Source organism: Pongo abelii, chromosome 7, assembly GCF_028885655.2.
Source record: "Pongo abelii isolate AG06213 chromosome 7, NHGRI_mPonAbe1-v2.0_pri, whole genome shotgun sequence".
Taxonomy (NCBI): domain Eukaryota; kingdom Metazoa; phylum Chordata; class Mammalia; order Primates; family Hominidae; genus Pongo; species Pongo abelii.
The window spans coordinates 90,659,731-90,687,710 of NC_071992.2; the positions used below are offsets into that span (position 1 = coordinate 90,659,731).

The 27,980-nt window shown below is 35.6% G+C and overlaps 1 protein-coding gene across 4 annotated transcripts in view; it reads left to right on the forward strand.

Annotated features, from left to right (window-relative positions):
- HNF4G (hepatocyte nuclear factor 4 gamma) overlaps window positions 1-27,980 on the forward strand; it is a 155,480-nt gene that overhangs the window by 61,123 nt on the left and 66,377 nt on the right. For 2 of the 4 annotated variants that reach the window (XM_054561784.2, XM_054561782.2), the window contains exon 2: window positions 17,669-17,788. The gene's annotated coding sequence lies outside the window, so the exon portion shown is untranslated. Of the gene's footprint in view, window positions 1-13,400; window positions 13,433-17,668; window positions 17,789-27,417; window positions 27,664-27,980 lie in introns of those variants that run through there. The other 2 variants (XM_054561781.1, XM_054561783.2) reach the window with 2 other exon arrangements.

Here is a 27,980-nt window from a genome sequence, read left to right on the forward strand (position 1 = left end):
CGAACCTTCTCATCTTGCAGATGGAAAAACTGAATTTGAGGGAAGTTGAGATACTTGCCTAAGCTTGTGAGGCTGGTAAGTGGTGAGCTAAGACTAGAACTCAGTCATTCTTTGCCTTACCCTGTTCCCTTAGTAAGTAAAGATACAGAGTGCAAATATGTATAATCAGATCCCTCTCTTGAAAGATGTTACAGTCTATTTGTGTAGATGAAATTCACATTAAAAGATGAGGAAAGTAAAGTAGTATGATACAACAATGAAATGGGTGAAATAGGTAAACCCATTAAGAAGAGAGGGGCATGGATGATCACTGTTTTGGGGGGCTGGACACTGAAAACTTTATGAGGGCAGGAATTTCTTTGCTGTGCTCATTATTATTTTATTCCCAGTGTGTAGAGAAGTGCCTGGTTTCCTATAGGGAATTAATACTTTTTAAAAATTAAATAAATGAATGGCTAAATGAGATATGTAAATGAACCAGTCCTAGAAAAAGGGCAAGGGTTTAGAAAAGTTAGGTCAGAGTGTTTAAACAACGGGCTGGTCTTCATTGTTGGGCAAAGAAATATGTTGAGTGAGTCACGATTTATATATAAAAGTGTCAGCTGGGAGCGGTGGCTCAAGCCTGTAATCCCAGCACTTTGGGAGGCCGAGGTGGGTGGATCACAAGGTCAGGAGATCAACACCATCCTGGCTAACACGGTGAAACCCCGTCTCTACTAAAAATACAAAAAATTAGCCAGGCGTGGTTGTGGGTGCCTGTAGTCCCAGCTACTCGGGAGGCTGAGGCAGGAGAATGGTGTGAACCCGGGAGGTGGAGCTTGCAGTGAGCCGAGATCATGCCACTGCACTCCAGCCTGGGTGACAGAGCAAGACTCCATCTCAAAAAAAAAAAAAGTGTCATTATGTCATGGAAATTGTTTAGATTTATATGTGATACATACATAAAATACATTTGGACCAATATGCTTGTGTGTAAAATTGGTCAAAAGTTAAAATGTATGTCTCACTGTAGGTCATGATTAAAAATGTTTGAAAAATATGGTTTTAGACAAAGGAAATACTAAAGTTTGAGGCAGGCATGTGAATGTTTTGTGGGAAAATAGTGAGTTTAACAGTTTTGCTAAATCTGAGGTGAAGAGAATAGTGAAATCAAGTCTATTCAGGGGAAGAAGAATCCATTTGGCTCTTTAGCTATTAAAGAATTACAGGGACTCCACTTCACCTCCCAACTGTCTCCATCATCCACAATAAGAAGATTTAACAAAGCTACATGTTAGGAAGATTAGACAGCTTAATCTTACAGGAGTGATTCACTCGGATTGGAACTGGGGGGAGTACACAGAGAACGATGCAAAAGAGGCAGCACAGGGTAGGAAAGTTATGGCTTTAACTGGTGACACCTGATAAAGAAAACCAGTTTCTTGGGCATGGTTGGGGTAGATGAGGTTAAAAAAAAAAGTGAATGTGTGATGACAAAATGGCGACCAAAATGCCAACAATTTCACAGAAGGGCTGTCTGAGAAAAAAACAAATGGAAACAAAAAACAAAACAAAAAAAGCATTAAGAGAACAAAAAGTAGGAGTTAGGAGAAGGTTAGGATGGAGGTGAGAATCTCTGTGGTCAACTAGGGATAGTCAATAGAGATCTCTAGACATTGATGAGAAATTAAAGAAGGCATCAAGGTCTTTAAAAAGATTACTTTCAAAGAAAGAGATTCCTTCTCCCCTGAAATCTAGCTATTAAGACCAGAGGGGATGGAAGGGATACTGGATATAGATAACAAAACTGAAACAGTTAATAAATGCTTCTTTCTTTAATTTGAACACTGACTAGAAGAGCAGTTTTAATCAACAATGTGGCATTAGCCTACTACTTTTGTGTTAGTAACAAGAGACACTTTTAAGTGTGTAAAAACATTTACTTTGCTAGGTAAGAAGCATACTCTTTATTTGCCCTAAATTTGTTTAATATACTATCATTACTTGAGAAATTGTATAACTTTGACCACTCTCCATATTATGGCTAAATTAGGAAGTTAGAAGGAAGACTGAGTATTGTATGAAGGTTTTAGATTTCATGTCCTTAAAACTACTTAAAATAAGTTCAACATTGATGAAAAAAGTTGAGAAAGTTAGAAATCTAACTACAAATGTTTGAAATATGTCCACATAAGTTGAGCTTTTCCTTTTGGTTGGAGTTTATCTGAATTCAGAGGAAATTCAGAGGTCAAGAATGATGAATAATAATAATAATAATTTTTTTTTTTTGGAGATGGAATTATTTTCTAATAAAAATAATAAATATTATTCTTTTTCGCTCTGTTGCCCAGGCTGGAGTGCAGTGGCGCAATGTTGGCTCACTGCAACCTCCACCTCCCAGGTTCACGCCATTCTCCTGCCTTAGCCTCCTGAGTAGCTGGGATTACTGTTGCCCGCCACCACGCCCAGCTAATTTTTGTATTTTTAGTAGATACGAGGTTTCACCGTGTTGGCCAGGATGGTCTTGATCTCTTGACCTCATGATCGGCCTGTCTGGACCTCCCAAAGTGCTGGGATTACAGGCATGAGCCACCGTCCCTGGCCTATTAATTAATTAATTAATTTTTTGAGACAGAGTCTTGCTCTGTCTCCCAGGCTGGAGTGCAGTGGTGTGATCTCGGCTCAGTGCCAACCTCTGCCTCCCGGGTTCAAGCGATTCTCCTGCCTCGGCCTCCCGAGTAGCTGAGACTACAGGCACAAGCCACCACGCCCAGCTAATTTTTGTCTTTTTAGTAGAGACAAGCTTTCACCATGTTGGCCAGGATGGTCTCAATCTCTTGACCTCGTGATCTGCCCGCCTGGGCCTCCCAAAGTGTTGGGATCACAGGCGTGAGCCACTGTGCCTGGCCAAATAATAATTTTTTTAAAAAACCATGGCTTAAGTTATTTATTTTTAAAAGGAAGCCAAATAGTACCCCTTTGTTGTTTATTAAAGGAAATATATGACAACATTATAGATGTCCTCTGAGCACATGTGTATATGAGTCTATATAATTAAGAGAAAGATAGAACATGAGCCTATGCATGTTTATGTGTGTGTGTGTGTGTATTTATATTTATGTATGTGTGTGTGTTTGTGTGTGTGCAATGAAACTCTGTCTCTAGGCAAGGCCAGGTACAAAGGTCCATCATTTAAGTCTCAGAACTAAATAAACATGTGAGGTTATAATTATTTTATTGAGCTTTCTTATTTTATGACCCACTAATGGCTGATGGATCAGTTATATTGATAAGCACTGAAAACATACAGCTTCAGAGTTTTTTTATTTTTTCATTTATTGTTTTTATTTTAAAGTGCCAAGAAGAAAATACGCAGTTCCCAGCCTTATTTTTCATTTATAATAAACCATAGAAGAACAATTTATATTATAGGGTAGACACTAAAGTGTATGTAGGGTATATATAACTGGCAATTTGTATGCGACAATAACGTACTTTCAATTTCTGATGAAAATTGTTGAACTTCATTTTTGAATTTAAAATTAAATTTATTTTTTAAATTTTTTTTATTATGAATTTGGGGCATACACATGCAGGTTTGTTACATGGATATACTGTGTAATGGTGAGATTTGGGCTTCTAGTGTACCCATCATTCAAATAGTGCATATTGCACCCAAAAGACCATTTTTCAACACTCAACTTCCCTCCTGTTCTCCAATTTTTTTGGAGTCTCCTGTGTCTATTGTTTCCATCTTTATATCCATGTCCATTGTTCATCTCCCAGTAAAAGTTAGAAGATGTGGTATTTGATTTTCTGTTTCTAAGTTATTTCACTTGGGATTCCAATTCCATACATACAGCTGCAAAATACATGATTTTATTCTTTCTTTATTGCTGTGTAATATTCCATGGCATATATATACCACCCAATGATTTCTTTACCCAATCATTCATTGATGAATACTTGGGTTGATTCCATGACTTTGCTATTGTGAACAGTGCTGCAATAAACATAAGAGTGCACCACCAACAGGGTATAAGCATTCCCTTTTTCCACACCCTTGCCAAAATTGTTGAACTTCTGCATTTGAGTGTATGTCTTGAAATCAACTATTCAATATCAGGTTAATGTTTCTTTTTGCACTTTTTATTATGGCAAAATTAACCCCGTTATGTCATTTAGCATTTGTGAGAAGATAACATACTACAAACATAGTTTTTAAAAGTTGTTGTTATTTTGTTTTTACATATACTGTAGATTATGTATGTCATATTTTATCAAGAGTTGAGATGCTAGAAATTCCTGTCTGTGTAATTTCCTGTGGGAACTACCTGTAGCTTTCTGCCCAAAGAAAGAGGGGCGGGGCAGGGCTATGCATGCCAGTTTAATCTTCCCAAATTTGCCAGCCAGATAAATTCCTTTACCTGCTCTGGAGCAGGTGAATGAATGAGTGCAGTGAGGTCAGGAGTCAGCTCCAGCTGTGCAGAAGGAAACATCAGGAGTGAGGAGTGCCTCCTCCCCTCGCAGTGTTAACATTTCGAATATTCATGGGTAGATTCAATTTGAAAACTAAGTATAAACATTTTGTTTAATGTAGTGCTTGATTATCTGTCTTATCTATTTTCAAGTAAAACTAAAAACTGAGTATCTAGCTTTATAATTATTTAGCTTCTCTCAAACTCTCAGTTTTATCAACATCTTGTCAATTTTAATTGATAGCACCTTTGGCAGAATTTGTAGGAATAAAATAGAAGCATTTGCCAGTTTTGCTTCAAAAGTCTGAAATATTTTGGTTTTTTAAGATTATATTGCAGTTAAAAAGAAAACCATTTGACTTGATATATGTATATGTTCCCTGTGGTCAGAGCCTTCCATTAAATTTTCTGAAGATTCTTAGGTTAATTTTTTAAACTGTGGACTTTTAGTGCTAAAATATTTATTAGAATCACACTATGGGGAATGAGAAATGTTAGACTTTATCAATATCGTTGTCTATTGGATCCTCTACATTTACAGTCATATTCTTCAAGCCTCGTCATATGTACAGAAATTGAAGAACAGTTAATTTCTAGGTGACTAAATTTGGAAACACATGTAAAGAGAGCAGAAGGGCAATGGAAATTTACGCAAGAGAGAGCTACCTATTTTCTGAATTTGTTAATATTTAAAGTAGGACCCCTACCCAAACTAAATGAAACTAAAAATTCAGTTCTTGTTATTCTGCTAGACCTTGCATTTCTTTGTATTACTATTTGCACCATTAAAAATATATATAAATGTATATTTTAAAAAGTTCTCCGCCGGGCGTGGTGGCTCACACCTGTAAACCCAGCACTTTGGGAGGCCGAGGTGGACAGATCACCTGAGGTTGGGAGTTTAAGACCAGTCTGACCGATATGGAGAAACCCCGACTCTACTAAAAATACAAAATTAGCCGGGTATGGTGGCACATGCCTGTAATCCCAGCTACTTGGAAGGCCGAGGCAGGAGAATCGCTTTAACCCAGGAGGCGGAGGTTGTAGTGAGCCGAGATCGCGCTATTGCACTCCAGCCTGGGCAACAAGAGCGAAACTCTGTTCAAAAAAAGAAAAAAGAGAAAAAGAAAAAAAATTATTTTGATGCATTAGCTTACATAAATATACATTGAAATTTAGGCCGGGCGTGGTGGCACATGCCTGTAATCCCAGCAGGTTGGGAGGCCGAGGCAGGCGGATCGCCTGAGCTCAGATCGAGACAAGCCTGGGCAACATGGCGGAACCCCGTATCTACAAAAAATGGAAAAAACTAACCAGGGCGTGGTGGCGGGTGCCTGTGATCCCAACTCCTTGGTAGGTTGAGGTGGGAGGATCGCTTGAGCCCAGGAGGCCGAGGCTGCAGTGAGTTGAGATCCCACCACTGCACTCCAGCCTGAGTGACAATTGGAATTTAAACAGTATTAGGGACAAAAGGATTAATGAACACGGTTTAAAGGAATTCTGCATATTAGAATTCTGGAATACTTCCGCAGGCATTCTAAAGTCGTAAAACCTGTTGTTTTATGGATTCTAAAATTCAGTTTTTTGTACAGCGGATTTTCAAACAATTTTTTTTTTTTACTGAGGACATTGAAATTCATAGCACAGGATCTTGTGAGTCCACCCTGAAAATTAAAGAAAGTGGCTTGTTAGACTCTTCAGTCCCAAAGTATAATGTGAAATGAGAATGCATGTTGATATCAGATAAATTTAGGCTTTGAATCTTGGCTTTGTCAAGCGATATGTGTTCTTGCTCAAGCTAGTGTACCTTTTTGAGTCTTAGTTTGCTCATGTATAAAGCTGGAGATAGCTACGCATCTTTTTTTTTTTTTTTTTTTTGAGATGGAGTTTAGCTCCTGTTGCCCAGACTGGAGTGCAATCGCGCGATCTGATCTTTGCTCACCATGACTTCCGCCTCCCGGGTTCAAGCGATTCTCCTGCCTCAGCCTCCCGAGTAGCTGGGATTGCTGCAGGCACGTGCCACCACGCCTGGCTAATTTTGTATTTTTAGTAGAGACGAGGTTTCTCCATGTTGGTCAGGCTGGTTTCGAACTCCTGACCTCAAGTGATCCGCCCTCCTCTGCCTCCCGAAGTGATGGAATTACAGGCATGGCCACCCCGCTCGGCCGGCAACGCATAATTTTAAAGAGATATGAAAGAGCTTGAAAAATATCTAGCACAGAATTGGCCCTTGTTATTTGTTAAGCACAGTATTATTTCCAACGGAACTCTCCCAAATCATCCCTGACCAAACTACCACCCTTATTAAGAGATAGATTGGCCTCTTAGATTATATATCCCTTAGCTTTGCTCATGAATGGAGGCAAAGGATTCATTTATCTAAAGGAATAAAAAACAATTGCCCTTGAAGTTAGTGGATTCGTGCACCTAAAAAATGGCCTGCATATGGTACCAATCAAACCTTTTATTTCTTGCATATTTTGCAGAAAATACGATTTTCAAATACAGGTTGTATGGAATCAAGTGAATCATCTTTAGGAGAAGGCTGATTTTTAGTAATCTAAAATTTTTAGTAATCAAATCTGGCAGAGCCCAGATTTGAATTGAGGAGACTGTCTTTAGAGCCATACACTTATTCAGGACATAGTAAATATTCAGAGATAAAACCAGTGTAGAAATTAATATCAGGGCTATATCATTAACAAGATTCTATCACTTGATTTGCATTTTTTTTGAAGTGTGTGTCTCTTATATAAAGAAATAGCTATGCTGTGAATGCCTACATATTTGTTGAACAAACATTTTTTAAAATTAGAAACTGGATAACAAGAGAGAATAAGAAAAATGTTCTGCATTTTTTAAACTACCATGGAGGTGAAGGAAGATTTTACAAGCTGAAAAAATATGAAAAAAAAAGAACATTTCTTTATCTTTTGTAGTATTGATAAATAATATATTTCCAGAATATTATCCATCACATCAATGTTATCAAGTTTATTTGTGTCAATTTGAGGAAAGTGGTCTATCATGACACTTTTAATTGATTAGGATATACCATATTACCAAAAATAGCAAAAGCATATCACAAAGGTTTATGATTTATATAACAGGAAAAAAATCCTTAACTTCTTTTTTTTTTGATGTTATAGAAAAAAGTGTTATTTTTTGGAAAAATTCTCCCATAAAATCTGAGAACAATATAATTCTTATTAAATGTATGCTTAATTGCCTATTAGATAATTTGCTTATTTATGTGCTATACCTGGTAACTTTTGGTTTATTAATCTAAATTTTAAAAAGTTCCTCAAGAATTAATAATAACACAAAAGTTTAATAAGATTAACTGCAAAGTACATAATATCTAAGATAAAATTAAATCAAACTTTGGGAAAAATCATTTCCCCTTCTTTGAGAAGCACGCATTTTAATTGTATACAAGCATAGCCATGGCAGAGCATGACATATTGAGTGCCTAAAGTGTCAAAGCTGGCAGCCCAGTCTGAATCCTGTAGCATGGCTGCACTCTCATAAGCGACTACAGGTCTTCTCTCTGATACTTAGTTTTAACTTTAAAAATAATTTTTATCAGTGAAACCAAGAGTGAATGATAAAGATAATAGCTAAAGTAAAACAAAAATCAGGCGGAGGTGAAGTAAGTCCAACTTTATTAATTTTTTGTATTGAAGTATGATACTGAAATAATATTTTACCGTATTTTCTGTGAACCTTGCCAGAAAATATATCTGGGATAATTAATAGTGTTATACATATTACTACAAAGGAAGTAAGGACTCTTCATTTTCAATCCTAATGACCTTGAACAAGTAACTTCGTTTCTCTGGATCTCATTTCTTTTCCTTTTTTTATTGAGACGAGTCTCGCCCAGGCTGGAATGCAGTGGTGTGATCTCGGCTCACTGCAACCTCCGCCTCCTGGGTTCCACTGATTCTCTTGCCTCAGCCTCCCGAGTAACTGGGACTACAGGCGTCAGCCACTACACTCGGCTAATTTTTGTATTTTGTATTTTAATGGAGACGGAGTTTCGCCATGTTGGGCAGGCTGGACTCGAACTCCTGGCCTCAGGTGATCCACCTGCCTCCGGTATCCCAAGGTGCTAGGATTACAGGCATGAGCCACTGGGCCCAGCTAGATCTCATTTTCTCACCAGAGGATGGAATTAGATCACTGGTTTTCTAACAGTGCTCTGCAGAGTCCTACAGATTAGAAATGCTTTTTAGTCTCCCACACAATTTTGACTTTGTATTTTATCCATTAGTTGCATGCTTGGAATTTATTTAGATAATTCTATAAAGTAAAGGTTTGAAAAGCCTCTGGACTATATTACATCTGAGATTTCTTTACTTTTAACATTTTATGAGCCATTTATTTTTTTCCTAATTCCTATACTTGAGTCAGACACAGGAATTACCATACAAATTTTGTGCTTTTCCACTTCTGAAATTGCCTTATACTCCAGACTTCTCATGGAATATCCATCTGCTCTTCTTACTAGTGGAAATTCCATTTGTTTTTCAAGGTCCAACTCTGGCTATCCCTGAGATGAATTGAATTATCAGCCAGGAAAAAACTTTCGTTCCCTGGAATTTTGAAAACAGTAGGTTAGTATTATTTTTGAGACACTTACCTGTTCTCTGTTCTGTTACGGTTGCTATGTACTTGATGAGTTTCTGTCATTCCTACAGGAGCTGGGCAAATCTGATAAGCAAGAGTAGGGCGATGAATAGAAGATAATGGTGGGACCCCAGGGCACTTTCTAGGCTGTACACATTTCATCAAGAGGGGGTGTCACAGCCTTAATGAGATTTCTGTACTGTCCATGGGGAAATTTAAGATCAACATGGTCAAATTCCATTTCAATAAAAATTGTGCATCTAAATTTTTAATGAAATTTTTGACATCTGAAAACTCATTTATAAAAATAAAAACGTAAAATGCCCAAACAAACAAAAAAAATGTGTAATGGCCACTTGTATACACTTGTATACACCTCTGGACTGCATACCCTGTGCCTGTCTTCATCCTCTAACATGAACATAATCTACTTGCACCTTTGTTCAGGAAAATTTTGTGAATTTTGTTGGAAATGTTCGATAGCCTTTGTGTATAAGCTTGAATAAAATCATGATATTGGATTTTTTAAAAATCTAGTGCAAACGACTGTCAAGAGCAATATCACAATATCCTCAAGAAAATCAAGTTGTGAAGTGGATCATCCTCAAATTTAAAATCTTTTGGTCTCACCCTCAGAATATCCCCTACTTGAGGCTTTCCAGTGTAAAAGCCTCCCTGAATAAAAATGAGATTAAGGAACATTTCACAGTTCCTTAAGCAGCAGAAAGATTAGCTAGTTGCCTAGAAAAAATTAAAAGTCTCATCTGGAAATTTGGGAGGATTTTAATGGGACCTCCTTGTATTGATCTTGAAAGACATAGTTTGTATTAAAAGCCTCTCCTCTCCTCTCCCCTCCCCTCCCCTCCCCTCCCTTCTGCTCCTTTTTTAGAAGGAGTCTGTCTCTGTCACCCAGGCTGGAAGTGCAGTTGCACAATCTTTGCTCACTGCAACCTCTGCCTCCCAGGTTCAAGTGATTCTCCTGCCTCAGCCTCCCGAGTAGCTGGGACTACAGGCTCGCGCCACCATGCTCAGCTAATTTTTGTATCTTTTTATAGAGATGGGGTTTCACCATGTTGCCCAGGCTGGTCTTGAACTCCTGACCTCAGGTGACCTGCCTGCCTTGGCCTCCCAAAGTGCTGGGATTACAGGTGTGAGCCACCGCCCCCCGGCTGGTTTTTGTTTCGTTTTGTTTTGGATACTTTCCTGATCGCCTTTTGATGTTTGTCACTAGAACACTAACAAGTTTGTATTCTTTTAAATACCGCTTGCTGGTCGTCATGCTTGCTTTTTCCTTATTAAGAATATGTTTGAATTTTAACCTGTAAAAACAAAATTTGATGCAGTCATATCTTGATTCTATATCTAACAGCAGTAGTGTTTATAATACATTGTTTTACTATTGTTGGCTGAAGTAATTCCTAGTTAACTTTTCATTTTCTGGTTAAAATTGTAATCTAATTCCTTGTTCTGTTTATCACTAAATAACAGAGTATTCAGTAGTGACTGAATATTAGGAGGCACAATTGAACACTTTTAAACTCAGTGACATGTGAACTGAACATGCGCAGGTATCATAAAACAAAGTTTGAAATGATTTGTTTATAATAAAACAATAGCTCTTTAATGAGGAAGTGGACAACAGCATGTTACGTTTTGCTAAAATAAATATAAAATGGATTATATTTCTAAAAATAATGAATGTTGCTATATTAAAATATTTATTGATTTATTTCAAATAAGTCACTTAAATTTTTTTTAAATTTTATCTTAATAAATTAGTCAAGGGATGGTTACTTTCTCTTTTCAATGCAAATGTAATTCCTTAAGTGGTTTTCATGGCCCAGGGCATGACTGCATTTCTCTGCATCTTTTCTCTTTAACAGGGCTATTAACATTAAGCAAGCAGAGGTGTTCTCCTTAAAAAGGAACAATCCACCCATTCCACCCAGAGAAGTTCCCTCTGGTGCTCGGCCCCTCCCTGCACTCACGTCTGCAGTGAGGCCATTTCTTTTCTCAGCTTTTGTTACACTGCCCCCTGCATCTCACCAAGTGGACTCACAGTCTAAATTGTTCAGGTTTCTCATATTTTTTCCTCCCTAAAACGTAAACATACCATTGGTGCAATGGTATGTTGCACCTTGAAGCTTAATGTCTTCCTTGAAGCTTAATGTCGTGTATTTAATGCTGGACTTAGGTAAATGAAAGGTCCACTCTCTTAAAACTGAGAGAAATTATGCATTTAAATAGAATGTATATAATACTTTAAAAACTGTGTATCTAATATCTCTTAAAAATTTATTATAATAACACTTATTAAGGATTAGACAAGGTGATATCTTAGCAAGTGTTATTACTTATAGTTTCTTAGATATATTATCTCTGTATTGGTATGTCTCGATCAATAATAAACAGCACTGATATAACTGACCTTTTAGTACAGTTTGCTATACACATGGACACTTTCACATAAAATACTTCATGAATTATCACAACTTTATTATTAGTAGTATTACAGATTCAAAAGTAAAGTTAAGGAATATTCAAGTTAGGGAAGCCAAGTAGATGGCTGCTTTTCAGAACGTAAATTTTTATTGTTTTAATGAAAGAAAATTTGGCAAAATTGGCAATATATTTTCCTTTTGACCCAATGTGTCATTAAGAAGAATTTTAAGTAAAGTAGAATGTTTAGCTCAGCATTTCTTTAAATAGAAATTGTTAGAAACGAATCACATGACTAAATAGGAGAATGGCTAGTATGGTCCATCTTCATGATGAGCAATAAACAGTCATTACGAATCATGTTTTCAATAAAATGGAAAAATGCTCTCAGGTTAATAATAATTGAAAAGAGTGATATTTAGAAATGTATAGTGCTTCTGATTGCAATTGTGGAAACATATCTTTGAGTTCTGAGCCAGAGTACTCCAGTGCACAAGGCTTCTGCCCATCTCAAGGGCCTCCCTGGAATTCTCTTGGCCATCCTCTTTGCCTGGCTACTTCTTCAGGTTCCAGCTTAAGTGTTTCTTTCTCAGGAAAGCCTCTGCTGATCTCCAGGACCACTTCAGCCACATTATGTTCCCCAGTTACATGTTCTCATAAAACTCTGATTTTCCTTCATGGTATATATTATGATTATAATTAATCACCTTGTGGTATCTTTCAAATGTCTGTCTTCCCCAATAGACTATCAGCTTCACTGAAGCAGTAACTGTGTGCTTGTTTACTCAATGCCTGTCCCAGTGACTGGGACATAGAATGAGCTCAGTAAACATTTGTTGAGGAAATGAACAAATGAGTGAATTGCAAGGCACTCTCTGAGCACTTTTGACATAATTTCATTCAGACTCCACCAAAAACTTATGAAGTAGAAGCCACATTTATTACATTTTATGGATAAGGAAACTAAATTGTAAAGGAAGAAAATTGGCCAGAGTTATACAGTAAGCGGACAGCTCCAATGTAAACCTGACGTCTCTGAATGTTGTGCACAAGCTCTTAGCCACCAATTGTAAGTGGTTGTACTGAATGTAACTAAGATAACTATATTTAAATGGTCAGCTTTGTAGGTCAAATATGCAGAAATATTGCAAATCTTTATATTAATTTGTTAATAAATTTATATTAATTTGTTAATAAATTTAACACGTTTAATAAACGTGTTAAATTCTGAAGAAAATATATAAAAATGGAAATAGTGGTAGAATTGCACTGGTTCTTATTTTTTTCACACAATTCTACGTTTCCCAAATTCCCTATATCAAATACTTATCATTTTCTATAAAAAGGAAGAAAACCATTAGAGCATGTTGGAGCTAGGTTTCAAGTGTAAATATTTTGACATCAAATTCCAAAGAGTTTCCACTCTTCAAAAGAGAAAAGTTGATCACTATCTTGTGAATTGGCACACAATTTACAATTAATTTTTCTGAATAATTTAACCCAAAATCAATGTCATAAATATATTTTAATAATGTTCAATGTAAAATTCTATGTAAAAAACTGCAGAATAGGTAGCTACATTAAGCCTATACCATAGAAACTGTTAAAGTTTTGAGCTGATTGAATATATTTCTTTCTATGTATACCTTTTATGCTTTTTGACATTTTCCTGTTACTAATACTGATTAGCAATCAAATTTATACCATCCAGTTTTAGAGATACCTATTTTATTTATTTCAAACTTCAATATTTAAGATAAACTTGCCTTTCAAAAATTAATTTTGTTCCTCAAACTCACCAAAGTAAAACATCACTTAAAATCTATGTCTATAGGTTTCCTCTTATACTTTTTATTTTGGTTTTCCTTCCAGTGATTGCTGCCTTGACTGTCCCTGCTCTTGAAGTAAGTACAAATGAGCAAGGACCCTGAAAACCTCTGGGCTCAGATTGCCCTAGTTTGTTAGATATTTTTGATGGGACAGGGGCATGTATTTTGAGATACAGCATTTGGTAGTCTTTGGAGTTAAGACATACTGCCGACACAGATTCTAATGGCTGTTGCAGACACTAGCTTCCCCACTAGGTCTGCTCTAGCTGCCAACCATATCCATCATCCAAAGCATCAGATGTGAGGCCTGAATGATTATATAGGGCCCATTTTTATTCAGGCCTTAATGCCAAACTTACGGATGAATGAATGACTAAATGAATTACCATCCCTGCCTTAACTGGATTCTTAATTTCTAGCTCTTCTTTCTTGACCATCACATTTGACTTCTTGACCTTAACCTTACAAATGAAACTAGCTGTCCTTCCTAAGGACATTGTCCCTACGATGAGCCTTGGCCAAATAATTTTCCCGTAAGTTTTCTGCATGTCTTAAAGTATAAGTCTTCATTGTCCCTCTTATAGAGACCTCAACATGCTTTCTGGTTGAACCTTAACAGTACCTTTTGTTGTATTTTAATAACCAGATTTGAGTAACTTGATTTGGCCATCTTTTTTTTTCCTTCATTGATCATACACATGTTGAATCTGTGTTATGTACAAAGTAGTAAGCTAAGCCCTTAGGAAGAAAATAAGATACCTATAAACAATATTCCCTGCCTAAGAGTATTTCACACTTTAGTTAAATTAGTAATAATTACTATAGTTATTTTGCAGTAACCAATTTCAGTTCATCTGTACCTTTGTAGATGGAAGCTGACCAAATTCAGGCAACAAACAAACAAACAAACAAAAATTTTCTACGCTAAAAGTTTATAGTTGATTTTGGAATTTCACTTTCTAAAAGTGAATTTAAAAACTGAGTAGCCAGGCATGGTGGCTCATGCCTGTAATCCCAGTGCTTCGGGAGGTTGAGCCGGGAGGATCTCTTGAGCCCAGGAGTTTGAGACCACCTGGGTAACATAGCAAGAACCCATCTCTACAAAAAATAAAAAATTAGCTGGATGTGGTGGCATGTGCCTGTGGTCTCAGCAATGTGGGAAGCTGAGGCAGGAGGATCACTTGAGTCTGGGAGATTGAGGCGTCAGTGAGCCATGATCACACCACTTGGGCACTCCAGCATGTGTGACAGAGCGAGACCCTGTCTAAAAAAAAAATAAGAAAAAACTGGGCAATGTTAAAATCCCACTTATTTCAACAATTTAAAAATTGGCAAATATTAAAAACCCAGTTGTTTACTCATTTCTGAATAATATAAATGCTTTAAAACTCATTTTGACAACCTTTATATTCCACTATAACAATATTTACCTTGGGACAGGCTCTTTTGCCAACTTGCAGACAGGTTTTTCTTTTACATGTAATTGTATGTGTAGATCAGAGATTCTTTTATTTATTTATTTATTTTATTTATTTATTTGTTTTTAAGTTTAACATGCCGTTGGCTCTAGAAGCTGCCATGTTTAAGAATTTCAGGATAGACACATATTTGATCTTTTATATTTGTTATTTGGTTTGTACACATAATATCACTGATCTGCTCAACAAATCTTTAATGGCTTTAATATTGAGAATAAACAAATCTGAAATTTTCTATCTAGCTCTCTCCAAACCTTCCATAAAATAGTCCCACTCTTACTATCCAATCATACTTCTCACATATCCTTTCAAACACTAATTATTTGCCTTTCTTTGACCCAAAAGTTTTCTTTTCTTTTGCCCACCAATCAAAATCTATCTATTCTTTAAAGCCCAGCTTAGACCCAGTTTCATGATCACTCCAGTTCTCAGTTATGAATTTTCCTCTGAATTTCAGGACTAACTAGAATTAGAACAATTTCTTTTCTCACTTGTTCATGCTAATCAAGATGATCAATATTTCCCTCCACAAATATTGACTCCTTGTATTAGGTCATTTTCACACTGCTATAAGGTCATACCTGAAACTGGGTAGTTATAAAAGAAAGGGATTTGACTCACAGTTCCTCAGGGCTGGGGAGTCCTCAGGAAACTCACAATCATGGTGGAAGGGGAAGCAAACACGACCTTCTTCACTTGGCAGCAGCAAGGAGAAATGCCAAGCAAAAAGGGAAAAGCCCCTTATAAAACCATCAGATCTCTGGAGAACTCACTCACTATCACGAGAACAGCATGAGGGTAACCATCCCTATGATTCAATTACCTCCCACTGGATCCCTCCCATGACATGTGGGGATTATGAAAACTACAATTCAAAATGAGATTTGGGTGGGGACACAGACAAACCATATCATTCCTTGAGGGTAGGAACCATGCTTTATATTTTTCTTTATGTCTTTAGACTCTAGAAACAAGGGCCACTTATTAGGGAGTTTAGAAATCACTGTTGTTAAATATAATTTGACAAAATTGGTCATTGGACATTTTGTTTTGTTTTGTTTTGTTTTTGAGATGGAGTCTCATTCTGTTGCCCAGGCTGGAGTGCGGCGGCCTGTTCTTGGCTCACTGCAACCTTTGCCTCCCAGGATCAAGCAATTCTTCTGCCTCAGCCTCCTGAGTAGCTGGGACTACAGGCGTGTGCCACCATGCCAGGCTATTTTTTTTTGTATTTTTAGTAGAGACAGGGTTTCACCGTGTTGGCCAGGCTGGTCTTGAACTTCTGACCTCAAGTGATCTGCCCACCTCAGCCTCCCAAAGTGCTGGGATTTCAGGCATGAGCCACTGTGCTTAGAACCATACAATCTTTCTTAGGACTTTAAAGCATTAGAGACTTTAGGGATTAATATAGCAAATTCTTCATTTTACAGATGAGAAAACTGCTATTTACATGGGGACAGTATGGGTCAGCCATTCTTAATAGCCTTTATCTCAGTATCTTTGATAGCCTTTCTCATTCTATTTCCTCAAATTTAAAAAATGGAATATAAGGAGTATGATGTTTTCCGTCTATTAAAAAGTATGAAAAGGCACTGTTTCATCCTTGGTTTGGTCAGAAAAGCAGAAAACACTTCAGGAGTTTGAAGTAGGAGGGATTTAATTCCAGGAACAAAATGCTCACAAAACTAGTGGAAGACCTGGAGAAACAGAATTCAGGAAAGACCACTGTTAGCTTTTAGGCTCACCGCTCACTTTGGTGAGTCAAGAAGCTCCCAGCACTGATCAAAGAAAAGGCCTCCAATATGGAGGTGGCTGAATTCCAGAAAAATAACCCAGAAGCCACAGTAGCATCTCATATTTGGTGGAGCCACGTATTTATTCACCTGTAGTTACTGGAGGAATGGTAAAGTTCCTGCCTTTCTTCCACCTTCCAAATTTTACCGAGTGCTTCTAAATGGCAGAATCTGTGCTGTGAAGGAAACTTATTTTTAAATGTATTAGCATCTTAGTTCTTTATCTCAATGGCTTGGTGCCTTTCAATTTAAGGACAAATATTCCTACACATGTCAATAGCTCACAAATTATTTATCTGCTCTAACACTAAACAGTAATTGATGTTTATAATAATAGAATTATTAATGCTGGAAGAGACCAGAGATAAACTGAACCTTATCTTCTCATTTAAAAAACTGAAGTCACATAGCAATAGTGTTGAAGAGCCAACGTTTTTGACCTACCTCCATGGCTCAGATGGAGTGTTTTCCTGTTATACTTGTCTCTGAATTTGCCTACTGCTTTATAGTTACATTCAATTGAACTCTATAACTTTCTGATTTAATAAAGATTTAAACTACCTAATTATTTAGTGCTAAGACCATGGTTGAGTTTTATAAGACACTTCAAAAAATTGTACATGGGGACATACCTACAGGTGCAAACTAAAAGGGAGTTTAGATTGCTCATTGCTCTTCCAAGGTGAAATCACCATTTTATCTGATGACTTACAAATGAGAAATCTGGCCAATAAATCTATTTAGTCAGATTTCTCAACATTGTGAATGATCCTCCTGGTTGCCAGATATTATGTCTATCATGACATGACCACTTATTTCATGTTGACTTGTTGTTCTGTATGGAACTTCCTGTGGCACTAGAGTTTTCTTAAGTATAAACCATTCCAAAATCACACTGTTATTATGGGTTGCTTTGTCCTCAGGCTCTCTAGTACTCCTTTTGGGCCATTGGTCTTTCAACGTGCAGTTAGGGGATTAAAGTAAATCATTTAATCTATGCAGCATGTCACTCAATAGTATACTTTTGGAAATTGTTTCCACAGGAGCACCAGCGAAAGCAGCCAGTCTGAGATATTGACACTACAGAAAAAACTGACAGCTTACTCCTTGTATTGATTCTACTCTTCTCTACAAATATAGACTCCGTTCCCTACCACAGCCTTGTAAGTGGTGCCTGCTGAGGCTGCTAAATTGCTTTGTAAATTATTTATTACTTGGACACCTTGCGAAGATCTCTTTTCTTCTTGTCTGACTTGCTTGTGCTTTTGTATATACTAAAAGGTCTCAAAGTGTACATTGACCACAACCTTCTTATGAAATCCTTTCCTTCCTATCTTTTATTGCAAATATGATCTTCCTTGCCGATATTATGACTATGCCTTTTGTCATTGGTTTTTATTTCTGATCTATTGCTTATAAAATATCATAAATGTTTATATGCACGTTTGGAGCCTGGCACTGGGCACTTAATTAGCATATTCTTAAATTAGAAAGTTTGAAGTATTTAAAGAACATTTATTTAATGATGGGAAAGAGTTTCTATTAATAAAAACTGTTTATCAGAGCAAATGCACATCTTTAATTTATTCACACTTATGTGGTAGAGTCAATGTTCTGAAAAAAGATGGCAAGTGTTTTCTCTCTTTTCTTGATTATTTCTTCTTACTTAGGTTTTATTTTATGATTTTCTGAAGAATTTTAAAAATGTTCATAATGTAGATAATGAAAACAATGTTTTTTGTCCAGTAAACAAAACAATTTGAGCAGATTGTGATTGTTCACTTTTAGCTAACTGAAACCGTATACTCACATATAAAATACTCAATAGAAAACGTCTTTGCTTAATAATTTGCATTTTCCTCTCTCCCTCTCTTAGCTTCCTATATTAGTCGGCTCAGCACTAGTATAAATTTGCTGATTCAGGTCCAGAGTTATTTCAGTGCCTCTTATAGTTTGGAAATCCAAGAAGCTACTCCTCTCATCCATCCCTCAAAATTCATTAGTTTGTGTTTGGAAAGTACAGGATTTTCAATCTTGTCTCTGTCATTTATGAGTTCTGTGACTTTAAGCAAGTAAATTAGCCCTCATAAACATCAACTTCTACTATGAAATGAAGTAGTAATAATAATAGTAATAATATCTATCCCAAGGATTATTGGAAGAATAAATGTGGTATATTTGGAGTGTTAGAATGGGCATGTATTAGGTATCAGTGATGTTTACAACATGTTACTGATACATAATTTTTTTACTTAAGGATTTAATTTTATGATAATTATATTTTATATAATACCAATAAATACATGTTGAGAATAAAAAATGTAGTGAGTAATTATACACTAAAATCATATTATCTTATAGGCAACTTTTTTAGGTCATAGAAATTTGAGAAGCACAAAAACACACTTCTAAAATCACTATAATTCTTTTTCTTTTCTTTCCTTTTTTTTTTTTTTAAGACAGGATCTGGCTCTGTTGCCCAGGCTGGAGGGCAGTGGTGCGATCTCCGCTCACTGCAACCTCTGCCTCCCAGGGATTCAAGCAATTCTCGTGCCTCAGCCTCCCAAGTAGCTGGGATTACAGGCACATGCCACCACAGCCAGCTAATTTTTGTATTTTTAGTAAAGAAGGAGTTTCTCCATATTGTCCAGGCTGGTCTCAAATACCTGACCTCAGGTGATCCACCCGTCTTGGCCTCCCAAAGTGCTAAGATTACAGGCGTGAGCCACCGCGTCCGGCCAGATCACTGTAATTCTCATTGAAATGGGAAATGCAAGTCGCTTAGAGGACTAAGGATTAGACCATGAAGATTTATAAGCAGAAGAGTCCAGCTATGTCTAGACAGGCCACTGTGGTTAAGAGACGGGCACACAAAGAACAATGCTTGACCCAAACGAGTGGTTTTAGACAGTGAGGCCCTTAGCCATAAGCTTGAAGTCTGTTTCAATAATATCCTCTCCAGGCCAGGTTTACTCCAGAGCTGTGCTGGTTTTCTTGTAGACTGCTTTGTGCCAGCACATATTGCTATGACTTCATTTCATTTTTTCCTTACATACTGAAGGTAATCGCCTTTAAGATGAGTTTTCTACACCTGTTTTCATACTCAATTCCTGGCTTGAAATGCTTGTTTCTTTACATTATTCCAATGTTTCAAGGCCCAATTCAAATGCCACCTCCCCACACTGATCTAGTCACTCTTCCTACCACCTACGTGTTTCCTCCTCTTCTAAATTCTTTCAGTTTTGATAGTATAAATTACCCTAAGTAGTGTCTGAGATCAGATAGAGTGCTCTCTGGTTTAATAATTGTTTAATGTAAAACTATTCAGCTAGAAACCTGTAGGAGAGGGAAGACTCTTAATGAAAAATTAAAGGAGAAGTCAAAGGCTGGTTAAAGCAGAGTATTTTCAGATAAAATGCACAGTCTAGCACCAGATGGGAGCATTAATGTGACCCCCCTATGTTTGCACATTTCACATATGTGTCCCATTCTCACCAATAATGATGGCCTTCACCACAACTACTTTATAGATTACATAACACTTGCACATAATTTATCTCATTTATTCCTGAAAGCAATTTTATGAGATGGGTCTCTTTATCCTCATTTTGTAGAGAAGAACCAAAGCCTAGAAGGGGTTACAATGATTTGTCCTGAGTCACACTGAAGTCCATTACTTTTATTTTCTATCCATCCCACCTGACCTTACACAGTGGCTCATCCTACCCTCGCAGAAACCACTCGAGGAAGGCCAGAAAGATATTTCTGGCTTTGAATTATAAGCAAGGAGGCTGATTTCTCTTGAGAAAAAGTGAAAGAAAAACTTCTCATCCAAGCACTCTCTGCCTTTTCCCTTTTTGGAGCAGGGAGAGTGCAGTTCTCTGAACAATAAGATTGGTTTGACACAAGGAGCAAGTGGAAGTCTGCACACCACTTTGTGCAAGAAATGCATGAGGGAACAGAGTTGGAATATGACTGAAATATATATATATATATATATATATATATATATACACACACTCACACACATAAATATGTATGTAGTCATATACACATGAATCATAAAATACTTAAATATGTGTGAAAATATGTATTGAAAACATGTAGATCTATCTTATTTTATATACATTTAGTAAAATTTGGGAAGAAGGGAAAATCTCATCATTGGAGTGGACCAAATTTGTGTTAAACAATTTTAGAAAAGACAGCAAGGTATATATCTGGAGAGAAAGGAACTATTAGACTGAACTGTACTGAGCAGACTGAGTTTCATGTCCTGGGAAGAAATGGAGGCTGATTGGACACATGCTTCCCCATCCTGAAGAGTGCTTAGAAAAAGGCGTGCTTTCTTTCTCACAGAATGAATCATTGAGGCAAAAGCTATAAAGGTATATACAGCAAAATAGCTTTGCCAAATGTTTATACCATGGATATTTCCAACAAAAGTGTAAGAGATTGTCCATTTGACTGCATTCTTATCAATACTTGGTATTGTAATTGAAAAATAATAAAAAGCTAGTTAGAAAAGTTAAAAAATTATTGTTTATAATGTTGTTTAGGATGAAAATTTTCTATATATTTGTTTACTAATTGCATTTCTTTTTTTTAAAAAAGTATATTTTTAAATTTTCTGTTTTATCTATTTTTACAACAGTCTTTTAAAATCAGCTTATGTAAGCTTCATAGTGTTTTTTACCTGTTTAAACAATGTTGATAAGCATATATAATTCCTCCTGATGATGATATATAAGAATTAGAAAACTTTTTTGCTGAACCTGTTAATTTTATTAAGCCTGATTATGTTTTTATTGTTATTCTTTTTCAAAAAGAATGTTTAAAGATTTGTCCCAAGCAATTGGGGGTACATTTTCTTTAATTTTCTCTGTTGTTACATTTTCCACTCAAAGCAAATTTGCAGACATATACATCAATGCCAAATAATAGAATCTACCCTCCATATATTAATATTTTTCCAATGTGATATCTCTGAGCAGCATTGTATTGCTATTTTAAATAGTAATAGTATATATTAGGAAAGCCGAATGATTATAAACTTATAGTTCATTCACAAAATTTACTAAGTTCATACTGTGTTGAAACAATTGTAGAGAAATCAAAGTTGTCTAAAACATCAAACCTTCCTGCAAAGAGAAGACAGTTAATGAGATTATAAACATGTATTCAATACATTCACAAGCAGCATGAAATAAATGACAATAAAATTAGACAAGTATTATTTTTACACAGAGTAAGGAAAAAAGCTACTGCTCTCCCATGCAACACACACACACACACACACACACACACACACACACACACACACAGGTTGACAATACACAAGGAGACCAAGGAAAAATCATGTGATAGATACGTGAAAATTGAAGTCATTTTTATTGCCTGAAATAATGAGATGAACATTAATAAGGTCTTTTATTACAGTTGCATAAATTGGGCTTTAATTTGTGACCATTGAGAATTCTGCTCCAGACTAAGGATTAAATTTGTTTTTATTGAATGTAATAAATAAAGATTACACATTAAAATATTATGAATCATGCGCATTTAGAAACAATCTTATCAAGGACCAGTATTGTGGTTTATTAGTTCTTGAAATTATTGCCTAGATTACTGCCTTGAACATAATAAGTGGTCATTATTTTTTTTTGAATGAATGAATGGTGGCAAAATGTAATATTTGAAAGGATTAATTTTTAGATAATACTAGTAATAGCATATGTAGAAATAAACTTGCACTAAAATGTACAATTATAGAAAAATATATTTATTTAACAATAACCATCTCTACTTTAAAAAGGTAACAAAAACAGTGCTTGTTTAAATTGACTTTGAATTATGACCTGCTATCTATAAGCAAGGTGATGTTTTTGGTGTTAAGGAAACTATATAGTTTCATAGTTTGGTCTCCATCAATTAGTAAGTGATGCCAGTAGTACACTGGTATATCTCATCAAACAACAAAACATTGAAGACAGAATAAGATGAATATAATAGGAGAGAAAAAATGGCAGAGATTTTGGAACAAAATGACTTTTGCTTATTCTATTTATGCTTTTGCAACTGATTCACAGTTTATGTTCCTAAAACTTAAACTAGTATCCTCCTACTCTTCTCATTGTGCCATGTTTGAAATCACCAACAATGGTATTTCATATCATGCAGAGTCATATAGAAAACTTTAATACAGGTGTAATATCTCTGAAGTTTCCATTTTTAATATCCTCATGTGATGGCATTCACTGTTATCACGTTTATTATAGTTGTTAAGGATGGGAAGTTATTATTATATTAAAGAAGACTTTGGATTACTAACTTGTAATGTTTCTGTAGGCCTCAGAATTCACTGTTCTGTGGAGCTAACAAGATCCTGACATTAAATTGTCTCTGCCTGAGCATTCTGTCAACTTTGGAACTTGTATACGGCAAGTGTGATAACATACATAAAGACAGAACAATTTTAATTTTTTTTTTTTTTTTTTTAATACAGAGTCTCCTCTGTCACCCAGGCTGGAGTGCAATGGTGCGGTCTTGGCTCACTGCAGCCTCAACCTCCCGAGTTCATGCAATTCTTGTGCCTCAGCCTCCCAAGTAGCTAAGCCCACAGGCCTGTGCCACCAGGCCTGGCTAAGTTTTGTAGTTTTAGTAGAGACGAAGTTTCACCATGTTGGCCAGGCTGGTCTCGAACTCCTGGCCTCAAGTGACCTGCCCACCTTGGCACTTTTAACTTTGTATAATAAAATATTTGGTACAAACACACACACTACATATGCAGTATAAAGAATAATACTGAAATAGGCACAATATAGCCCTTACCTTAATAAAGAAATAGAACAATATCAATATTTCTACATTTTTTGTCCCTATTATTGACCAATTATTTATTCTCTCCTTCTTCAACAAAGTCTTTAAATTTTGTGAGCTATTGTATTATAGTTATGAGCAGGTACTACTAATAACTAATAACTGAATGACAAACTATCCATGGCAAAAAATGTAATATCAAAACTAATATTTAAAAATCTGTTACTTCTTTAAAAGTAGTGTATATTTAAATCCAATTTTAATATAAGTAATATACAAAAAATTTGAGAGATCCAGAAAATTATTCTGCAAGAAGAGTAAACAAAATATACCATAAAATTTACTTCTTAAACATAATTGGTTTTCTAAAATACTATTCTAGTCACGGTTATCCTTTATTCTTTTTTTCTTGTCATGAGCTCTTCCTGATACCTACTGGCAGGGTTCTAGTAGCTTCCTGAATATATCTTAATATAATAATTTTTTTTTTCAACTCAGTGGATGTTACATTAACTTCACAGCACTGGAGGTCTTTTTGTTTATGTTTCCTGAGTCCGTCAACCCTTAAATACTCACTTAAAAGCTTGACGTTACCAGTTTTTCTCAGGGCATTTTCAAACTCCTAGTTATTTTAAACAGCCACCAGAATTCTCCATCTCATAACTTTCAGAGGGGATTTACTCCAAAATGTTGGATTTCTTAAAGAATCTTGCATCTCTTCTTATCACTTAATTTATAAAAAAAAGAATCCCTCTATAAAGCTCAAGAACATAACTGGTTGTCATGAAGGAGCTCGTATAATATTTGGTTTTTATTCCATGAAAATTAATAAGACTATAACCAGAAAAGTGGAAAAAAAGACATAGAAAACATAGAAGCATATGTAGAAATTATAATGAAGCAAGATCAAATACATTTTTACTATATATAAGTGTAAATGGCATTAAAATATGTAAAGAAAGGTTTTGCTATGTCTCTGATGACTGTCTAAAGTTTTGTGACTATGAGAAACTCAGTTTTTAGAAAAATGAAGAGCAGCAGTGTCTACTAGATTTAGAAACATTATCTTAACAACAAAATGCAAATTTTGTTGCAGAAAAGATATTTCCTCAGTTCCAATGCCATATGATTCAGAAAAACCTAGTTGATAAGGGGCTACAGTCCTTTGCTTGTTTCTCACTAGCTTTGATGGGGTATATAAATGCTGTGTAGATGAGAAGGGCTGGAGGACTGAGAACCAAACAGGGTTGTGTGTTATCTCTGTTTTAAAACAAAGTCTGTTTTCTCTATTGGCAGAAAAGGTGTGTGTTTCTGTTTGTGTTTTTGGGTCATTAAAATACATTTAATTTTGTCAGGCAGAGGACACCACATCTGATTCCTTGTAAAAGGAAGTCATAACTGCTGGACACATAGAGACCAGGAGAGGGCTAGATACTGTAGAGAAATTAAAAAAGGTATAAAGTACAATATATAATACATGTAATAAATAATTTGTTGCAGAAAAGGTAAAATGGTTTTGGCCAGGTGTGGTGGCTCACGCCTGTAATCCCAACACTTTGGGAGGCCTAGGTGGGCAGATCACGAAGTCAGGAGTTCGAGGTCAGTGTGGCCAACATGGTGAAACCCCGTCTCTACTAAAAATACAAAAATTAGCCAGGTGTAGTGGTGGGCGCCTGTAATCCCAGCTACTCGGGAGGCTGAGGCAGGAGAATTGCTTGAACCCGGGAGGCAGAGGTTGCAGTCAGCCAAGATCATGCCACCGCACTGCAGCCTGGGTGACAAAGCAAGACTCCATTTCAGGAAAAAAAAAAAAAAAAGATAAAATGGTTTCATGTAGCTACTGAAGATGAGCAAATCATTATAAATTCAAGGCAGAAAAGCTTCATTTCATCTTAACTCATATTATCAAATGTCTTTCTTCCTAGTTGTTCACTGGTCTTTCCTAGATATCATGGATTTCTTTATAGTGCTGAAAAAAGAATCTCCCCAGATATTTCTGTGTTCTCAGCTTTTGTTACTGTAAGTTAAGGGTTTATTTATAAGATTCCTAGAATTTTTTTAATTAAAAGAACATTCTTATGCTATGATATGGTAAGTCAGTTTAGAAACTAAACTTAAATTGCATTTAATATTATCCTGATGTCTTTGATTTTGTTATAAAATGTTTCAAAAAATGTACAAACACTACTTAAAATTAATTGGAATATGATTAATATAGTATAGATATTAATAGAGACCCTACTGAAAATTTTAAAAGAAATTTGAAGTATTCATACCACAGGCAAATGCTAGGACATTTGGGAACCACATAGAATTTTTAAGTTCCACCATAGAATCCCTATCAGCACACAAGACAAAAAAAGACATGCTTAATGCAAAAGATACATATATTTTTGTTTCAGCAATGTTATACATAAATCAAATTTCTCTAAATGAATAATATTTTTCTAATTATGACTCTTCATTTTCAGGTATGTTATTCAAAACCCATATCCAATTTTTGGGTCTTCTATTAACTTGTTTGAAGTTAACAAGCAACAAAAAAGCAATGAAAGTCCACTAGGAACAGTGAAGTTTCATAACAAATTTGATAACCTAGATGAAATGGACAAATTTCTAGGAAGACACAAAGTATCAAATCTCCCTCAAGTAAAAATAGCAACTCTGAATAGGCTTATAATATGTAAAATAATTAAATTAGGGATAAAAAAAATTCCCACAAAAAAAGCCCAGGATTGTATGACTTCACTGGTGAATTCGAGCAAATAGTTAAAGACAAATTATCACAACTCCTTTGAAAACACTTCCAAAAATTGAAGAGAAGGAAACACAACTTTTTATATGAGGCCAATATTACTCTGCTAACAAAACCAGATGGAGACATCAAAAGAGAAAAAATTGACAGACCAGCAATCTTATGAATGTAAGTGCAAAAAGTCCTCAACAAAATACTGTACTAGCAAGCCAAATACAACAACATAAAAAAGGATTATCTATTATAATCAAGTGGGCTTTATCTCACAAATGAAAAGGTGGTTCAACATTAAAAAATCAATGCGCACTAAAAGAATAAAGAACAAAAACCACATGATCATCTCAGTAGAAACAGAAAAAGCATTTTACAAAATACAACACACTTTTAAGAAAAAATACTTAAAAAGCCAGAAATACAAGTGAATTTTAGCAACCAAATAAAGTACATTTATGGCAAACTCACATCAAACATCAAACAAATGCTGAAATATTTGGAGTCAGGGACAAGATAAAAATGTCTGTTTTTGCTACTTCTATTTAGCATCTTACTGGAGGTTCAAGCCAGGGCAACTAGGCAAGAAAAAGAAAAGGTGTCCAAATTGGAAAGGAAGAAGTAAAACTATGTAATTTGCGATGACATGATGTTTTATATAGAAAGCCCCAATCATTCTCAGCAAACTATAGCAAGGAAAAAAAAACAAACACTGCATGTTCTCACTCGTAGGTGGGAATTTAACAATGAGAACACATGGACACAGGAAGGGGAACATCACACACCAGGGATGGTTGTGAGGTGGGGGTAGCGGGGAGGGATAGCATTAGCAGATATACCTAACGCTAAATGATGAGTTAATGGGTGCAGCACACCAACATGACACATGTATACATATGTAACAAACCTGCATGTTGTGCACATGTACCCTAAAACTTAAAGTATAATAAAAAAAAAGAAGAAATTCCTCAATAGCTATTCAAACTACTAAATGGGTTCAACAGGTTATAGGATAGATACAAGGTTAATATACAAAAATTAGTTTAATTTCTATACATTAGCAATCAATCAGAAAGTGAAATAAGAAAATAGTTTCATTAACAATGGCCTTAAAATAATAAAGTTCTAAGAAACACATTTAACAAAAGAAATACAAGACTGTACACTAAAAACTACAAACATTATTGAGAGAAATGGAAGAATTCCTTAATAATTGGAAAAACATCCCATGTTCATGGATTGAAAGATTTAATACATATGTAAGATGTCAATACTCCACAAATTGATGTACATATTTAACAAAGTCCTAACAAAATTTCAGTTGTCTTTTTTTTTGCAGACCTTGACAAGCTGATAATAAAGTTCATATGAAAATTCAAGAGACCCAAAATATGCAAAAAAGAAAATTTAACAACAACAAAAAGAACACAGCTGAATGACCCACACTTTCCAATTTCAAAACTTACTACAAAGGTACAGTAATTAAAGCTGTACAGTACTAATATAAGAATAGATATATAGATTAATGAAATAGAATTGAGAGTCCAGTGGGGGAAAAAACCTCATATATTTATGATCAATTGATTTTGACAAGGGCACCAAGATAATTCAGTTGAGAAACAATAGTCTCTTCAAAAAATGGAGCCAGGACAACTGGAAATTTACATGCAAAAGAATAATATTGAATGCCTACCTGACATAATATACAAAAATTAACTAAAAGTGATCAATGACACAAATGTAACTGCTAAAACTATCAAACCCTTAAAAGAAAACATATTCATGAGCTT